This window comes from Oncorhynchus kisutch, unplaced genomic scaffold (assembly GCF_002021735.2).
Source record: "Oncorhynchus kisutch isolate 150728-3 unplaced genomic scaffold, Okis_V2 scaffold4016, whole genome shotgun sequence".
Classification (NCBI taxonomy): Eukaryota; Metazoa; Chordata; class Actinopteri; order Salmoniformes; family Salmonidae; genus Oncorhynchus; species Oncorhynchus kisutch.
In genome coordinates, this window is record NW_022265961.1 from 142,501 (window position 1) to 150,000 (window position 7,500).

The 7,500-nt window shown below is 46.3% G+C and overlaps 1 pseudogene; it reads right to left on the reverse strand.

Moving 5' to 3' along the window:
- Positions 1-7,500, reverse strand: part of LOC109886391 (xylosyltransferase 1-like) — a 64,102-nt pseudogene that overhangs the window by 12,572 nt on the left and 44,030 nt on the right.

Genomic DNA, 7,500 nt, shown 5'->3' on the forward strand with positions numbered 1-7,500 from the left:
CTAGCTCCTAGCATGGTAATGATGAGATCTGGTCTCCTCCGCTAGATAAAACCTAGCTCCTAGCCTGGTAATGATGAGATCTAGTCTCCTCCGCTAGAAAAACACTAGCTCCTAGCCTGGTAATGATGAGATCTGGTCTCCTCTAGATAAAACCTAGCTCCTAGCCTGGTAATGATGAGATCTGGTCTCCTCTAGATAAAACCTAGCTCCTAGCCTGGTAATGATGAGATCTGGTCTCCTCCGCTAGATAAAACCTAGCTCCTAGCCTGGTAATGATGAGATCTGGTCTCCTCCTCTAGATAAAACCTAGCTCCTAGCCTGGTAGTGATGAGATCTGGTCTCCTCCGTGAGATAAAACCTAGCTCCTAGCCCCTACACCCTAGGTCCTGTCCAGAATCAACCCCTAGCCCCTACACCCTAGGCCCTGTCCAGAATCAACCCCTAGCCCCTACACCCTGGGCCCTGTCCAGAATCAACCCCTAGCCCCTACACCCTAGGTCCTGTCCAGAATCAACCCCTAGCCCCTAAACCCTAGGCCCTGTCCAGAATCAACCCCTAGCCCCTAAACCCTAGGCCCTGTCCAGAATCAACCCCTAGCCCCTAAACCCTAGGCCCTGTCCAGAATCAACCCCTATCCCCTAAACCCTGGGCCCTGTCCAGAATAAACCCCTAGCCCCTAAACCCTGGGTCCTGTCCAGAATCAACTCCTAGCCCCTAAACCCTGGGTCCTGTCCAGAATCAACCCCTAGCCCCTAAACCCTGGGCCTTGTCCAGAATCAACCCCTAGCCCCTAAGCCCTAGGCCCTGTCCAGAATCAACCCCTAGCCCCTAAACCCTAGGCCCTGTCCAGAATCAAACCCCTAGCCCCTAAACCCTAGGCCCTGTCCAGAATCAACCCCTAGCCCCTAAACCCTAGGCCCTGTCCAGAATCAACCCCTAGCCCTAAACCCTAGGCCCTGTCCAGAATCAACCCCTAGCCCCTAGGCCCTGTCCAGAATCAACCCTAGCCCCTAACCCTGGGTCCTGTCCAGAATCAACCCCTAGCCCCTAAACCCTGGGCCCTGTCCAGAATCAACCCCTAGCCCCTAGGCCCTGTCCAGAATCAACCCCTAGCCCCTAAACCCTGGGTCCTGTCCAGAATCAACCCCTAGCCCCTAAACCCTGGGCCCTGTCCAGAATCAACCCCTAGCCCCTAAACCCTGGGCCCTGTCCAGAATCCACCCCTAGCCCCTAGGCCCTGTCCAGAATCAACCCCTAGCCCCTAAACCCTGGGCCCTGTCCAGAATCAACCCCTAGCCCCTAGGCCCTGTCCAGAATCAACCCCTAGCCCCTAAACCCTGGGTCCTGTCCAGAATCAACCCCTAGCCCCTATACCCCGGGACCTGTCCAGAATCAACCCCTGGGCCCTGTCCAGAATCAACCCCTAGCCCCTAAACCCTGGGCCCTGTCCAGAATCAACCCCTAGCCCCTAGGCCCTGTCCAGAATCAACCCCTAGCCCCTAAACCCTGGGTCCTGTCCAGAATCAACCCCTAGCCCCTATACCCCGGGCCCTGTCCAGAATCAACCCCTAGCCCCTAAACCCTGGGCCCTGTCCAGAATCAACCCCTAGCCCCTAAACCCTGGGCCCTGTCCAGAATCAACCCCTAGCCCCTGTCCAGAATCAACCCCTAGCCCCTATACCCCTAGGCCCTGTCCAGAATCAACCCCTAGCCCCTATACCCCTAGGCCCTGTCCAGAATCAACCCCTAGCCCCTAAACGCTGGGCCCTGTCCAGAATCAACCCCTAGCCCCTGTCCAGAATCAACCCCTAGCCCCTAAACCCTAGGCCCTGTCCAGAATCAACCCCTAGCCCCTATACCCCGGGCCCTGTCCAGAATCAACCCCTAGCCCCTATACCCCGGGCCCTGTCCAGAATCAACCCCTAGCCCCTACACCAGTATTTCTTCACCCCCGTCCTGTATGGGAACCTAAAGGCACATTTTAGTTTTTGCCCCCTGATTCTGCTAATCAAAGGTTTGAAGTCTGAGGTGTTGATTTGGTGGAATAAGGTGTCTAGTTCTATGGCAAAACACTACAATGTGAACCTGTTTTGAGTCCCCATGCAGGGCCAGGGTTAAGAAACACTGGTTTAGGTGCTAGGAGTTGATTCTGGACAGGACCCAGGGTTAAGAAACACTGGTTTAGGTACATGTGGAGACCTGAGAGGATCTTGAAAGGTACAGAGCCTTCCAGAAGGTATTCATACATTTGGACTTATTCCACATTTTTGGGAATGAATTCAAAATGTATTAAATATCCAATAATGACAAAGTGAAAACATGTTTTTAGAAATGTTAGAAAATGTATTGAATATGAAATGGATATGTCATTTACATACGTATTCACAGTCCATATATGTTGTTGAAGAACCTTTGGCAGCGTTTACAGCTGTTTCTGGGTCTTTACACGCCTGGATTATACAATATTGGGTATTTTTTCTATTTTTAAAAATTCTTTAAGCTGTCAAATTGGTTGTTGATCATTGCTAGACAGCCATTTTCAGGTCTTGCCATTAGATTTTCAAGTAGATTTAAGTCAAAACTGTAACTAAGCCACTCAGGATCATTCACTCAGCATCAGTTGGTGAGCAACTACAGTGTATATTTGGCCTTGTGTTCTGGGTTACTGTCCTGCTGAAAGGTGAATTCATCTCCCAGTGTCTGGTGGAAAGCAGACTGAACCAGGTTTTCCTCTAGGATTTTGCCTGTGCTTATCTCTATTCCATTCCTTTTTATCCTAAAAAACTCCCTAGTCCTTGCCGATGACAAGCATTCTCATAACATGATGGAGCCATCACCATGCTTGAAAATATGGAGAGTGGTACTCAGTGATGTGATGTGTTGGATTTGCCCCAAACATAACACTTTGTATTCATAAAGTGAATTTCTTTGCCACATGTTTAGCAGTATTACTTTAGTGCCGCGTTGCAAACAGGATGTATGTTCTGGAATGTTTGTATTCTGTACAGGCTTCCTTCTTTTCACTCTGTCATTTAGGTTATTATTATGGATTAACTACAATGTTGATCCATCCTCAGTGTTCTCCTGTCACAGCCATTAAACTCTGTCAGTTAGGTTAGTATTGTGTAGTAACTATGTAGTTGTTGATCCATCCTCAGTGTTCTCCTGTCACAGCCATTCAACTCTAACTGTTTTAAAGTCACCATTGGCCTCATGGTGACATCCCTGAGGTGAGAATACCTTCTGAGGCTCCTGTACTATTCTAACGTGACAGTGCAGACAGCAGGAAGACAATGAGGAATAACAAGCAATGTGGTGATGTTTTCCCTCCATACCCTCTGAAAAACTAGCTGGGACGTTGCCATATTTCCAAACCTTTCCAAATCTTCTCTACTCACTACAACTGTCTAGGGGGCAGTGGGTAGGGGGTAGGGGGCACAGAGTAGGGGTTGGACAGGGCTCTATCCAATTCTTTCTGTTCTACCAGTGTATATGGGTGGGTGGGGGGGGGGGGTGTTAGGGGTTGGTTTGGAATTCAGTTATTCACACACATGACGTAAACACACACACACACACACACACACACACACACACACACACACACACACACACACACACACACACACACACACACACACACACACACACACACACACACACACACCTCTTCCGGACTGACCTGCAGCTGTTGTTGTCAGGGTGGCCCTGCAGTGACGTGGCGGCCCGTGATAGGCCCATGCGTGTGAAGGCGTGGTAGTGAGTGAGCTGGCTGTCTGATAGGCTGGCAACGCTGTCCGTCTCATCGTACACATTCTCCCAGTACGACTGGAGCCCTGGGGTCTCCTGGAGGAGAGGAATCAGTGTTATAGTAGAACCCTGGGATCTCCTGGAGGAGCAGTGTTATAGTAGAACCCTGGGGAGTCCTGGAGGAGCAGTGTTATAGTAGAACCCTGGGGTCTCCTGGAGGAGCAGTGTTATAGTAGAACCCTGGGGTCTCCTGGAGGAGCAGTGTTATAGTAGAACCCTGGGGACTCCTGGAGGAGCAGTGTTATAGTAGAACCCTGGGGACTCCTGGAGGAGCAGTATTATAGTAGAACCCTGGGTTCTCCTGGAGGAGCAGTGTTATAGTAGAACCCTGGGGTCTCCTGGAGGAGCAGTGTTATAGTAGAACCCTGGTTCTCCTGGAAGAGAGGAATCAGTGTTATATTAGAACCCTGGGGTCTCCTGGAGGAGCAGTGTTATAGTAGAACCCTGGGGTCTCCTGGAGGAGCAGTGTTATAGTAGAACCCTGGGTTCTCCTGGAGGAGAGGAATCAGTGTTATAGTAGAACCCTGGTGTCTCCTGGAGGAGCAGTGTTATAGTAGAACCCTGGGGACTCCTGGAGGAGAGGGAGCAGTGTTATAGTAGAACCCTGGTGTCTCCTGGAGGAGCAGTGTGATAGTAGAACCCTGGGTTCTCCTGGATGAGCAGTGTTATAGTAGAACCCTGGGGACTCCTGGAGGAGAGGGAGCAGTGTGTGTGTGTACTCTGTGTGTGTGTACTCTGTGTGTGTGTACTCTGTGTGTGTGTACACTCTGTGGTGTGTACTCTGTGGTGTGTACTCTGTGGTGTGTACTCTGTGGTGTGTACTCTGTGTGTGTGTGTGTATGTTGTGTTAGTGTACTCTGTGTGTGTACGCTGTGTGTGTGTGTGTATGTTGTGTTTGTGTACTCTGTGTGTGTGTATGTTGTGTTTGTGTACGTTGTGTATGTGTGTGTGTGTGTGTGTGTGAGTACGTTGTGTGTGTGTGTACGGTGTGTGTATGTACCGTGTGTACGTTGTGTGTCTGTGTGTGTATGTTGTGTGTCTGTGTGTGTATGTTGTGTGTACTCTGTGTGTTCCACCCACCTGTGGATAAGGGCCAAACAGGAAGCTGTCCAGCTGGGTAACAATCTCCTGGTTCACGCTAGCCTCAAATTTACGGGCGAAAAACGTAGGCCTGGACGTTTGCTGTGGGGGAGAGAGAGGGAGAGAGAGGGAGAGAGAGGGAGAGGGAGAGAGAGAGAGCGGGAGAGAGGGAGAGAGAGAGAACGAAAGAGATAGAAGGGGAAAGAGGGACGGTAGAGTGAAAGGGGAGAGAGGATGGAGGAGGAAGAGAGTATATGTTAATCGATGTGTATGTGGTACTGTCTGATGTGGGGGGTACAGATGGGCACGGGTTGATGATGTCACAATGTCATGACTAGGGCGTATCTGCCATAGATACATACAGTTGAAGTCGGAAGTTTACATACACCTTAGCCAAATACATTTAAACTCAGTTTTTCACAATTCCTGACATTTAATCCTAGTAAAAATCCCCTGCCTTGGGTCAGTTAGGATCACCACTTTATTTTAAGAATGTGAAATGTCAGAATAATAATAGAGAGAATTATTTATTTCAGCTTTTATTTCTTTCATCACATTCCCACTGGGTGAGAAGTTTACATACACTCAATTAGTATTTGGTAGCATTGCCTTTGAATAGTTTAACTTGGGTCAAACGTTTCGGGTAGCCTCCCACAATAAATTGGGTGAATTTTGGCCCATTCCTCCTGACAGAGCTGGTGTAACTGAGTCAGGTTTGTAGGTCTTCTTGCTCGCACACACTTTTTCAGTTCTGCCCACAAATGTTCTATAGGATTGAGGTCAGGGCTTTGTGATGACCACTCCAATACCTTGACTTTGTTGTCCTTAAGCCATTTTGCCACAACTTTGGAAGTATGCTTGGGGTCATTGTCCATTTGGAAGACCCATTTGCAACCAAGCTTTAACTTCCTGACTGATGTCTTGAGATGTTGCTTCAATATATCCACGTAATTTTCCTCCCTCATGACGCCATCTATTTTGTGAAGTGCACCAGTCCCTCCTGCAGCAAAGCACCCCCACAACATTATGCTGCCACCCCCGTGCTTCACGGTTGGGATGGTGTTCTTCGGCTTGCAAGCCTCCCCTTTTTACTCCAATCATTTGGTCATTATGGCCAAACAGTTCTATTTTTGTTTCATCAGACCAGAGGACCATTTCTCCAAAAAGTACGATCTTTGTCTCCATGTGCAGTTGCAAACCGTAGTCCGGCTTTTTTTATGGCGGTTTTGGAGCAGTGGCTTCTTCCTTGCTGAGCGGCCTTTCAAGTTATGTCGATATAGGACTCATTTTACTGTGGATATAGATACTTTTGTACCTGTTTCCTCCAGCATCTTCACAAGGTCGTTTGCTGTTGTTCTGGGATTGATTTGCACTTTTCGCACCAAAGTACATTCATCTTTAGGAGACAGAATGCGTCTCCTTCCTGAGCGGTATGTCGGCTCCATGGTCCCATGGTGTTTATACTTGCGTACTATTGTTTGTACAGATGAGTACGTTCATCTCTTTTAATGACTCCAACGTAACGTAACTTCCAACTTAGATCATAAATCACTGTCAAATATCTGTCAGCTACTACTACTACTAATGTTACTGTTACTACTACTACTACTACTACTGACACTACTACTACTACTACCAATGTTACTGTTACTACTACTACTACTGACACTACTACTACTACTACTACCAATGTTACTGTTACTACTACTACTACTACTACTACTACTACTACCAATGTTAATGTTAATACTACTACCAATGTTACTGTTACTACTACTACTACTACTAATACTAATGTTACTGTTACTACTACTACTACTACTACTGACACTACTACTACTAATGTTACTGTTACTACTACTACTACTACTACTGACACTACTACTACTAATGTTACTGTTACTACTACTACTACTACTACTGACACTACTACTACTACTACTACTAATGTTACTGTTACTACTACTACTACTACTACTGACACTACTACTACTACTAATGTTACTGTTACTACTACTACTACTACTACTGACACTACTATTACTACTACCAATGTTACTGTTACTACTACTACTACTACTACTACCAATGTTACTGTTACTACTACTACTACTACTACTACTACTACCAATGTTAATGTTACTACTACTACCAATGTTACTGTTACTACTACTACTAATACTAATGTTACTGTTACTACTACTACTACTAATACTAATGTTACTGTTACTACTACTACTACTACTACTAATGTTACTGTTACTACTACTACTACTAATACTACTACTACTACTACTACTACTACTACTAATACTAATGTTACTGTTACTACTACTACTACTAATACTAATGTTACTGTTACTACTACTACTACTACTACTACCAATGTTACTGTTACTACTACTACTACTACTACTACTACTACTACTACTACTACTAATACTAATGTTACTGTTACTACTACTACTACTACTAATACTAATGTTACTGTTACTACTACTACTACTACTACTACTAATACTAATGTTACTGTTACTACTACTACTACTAATACTAATGTTACTGTTACTACTACTACTACTACTACTACTAATACTAATGTTACTGTTACTA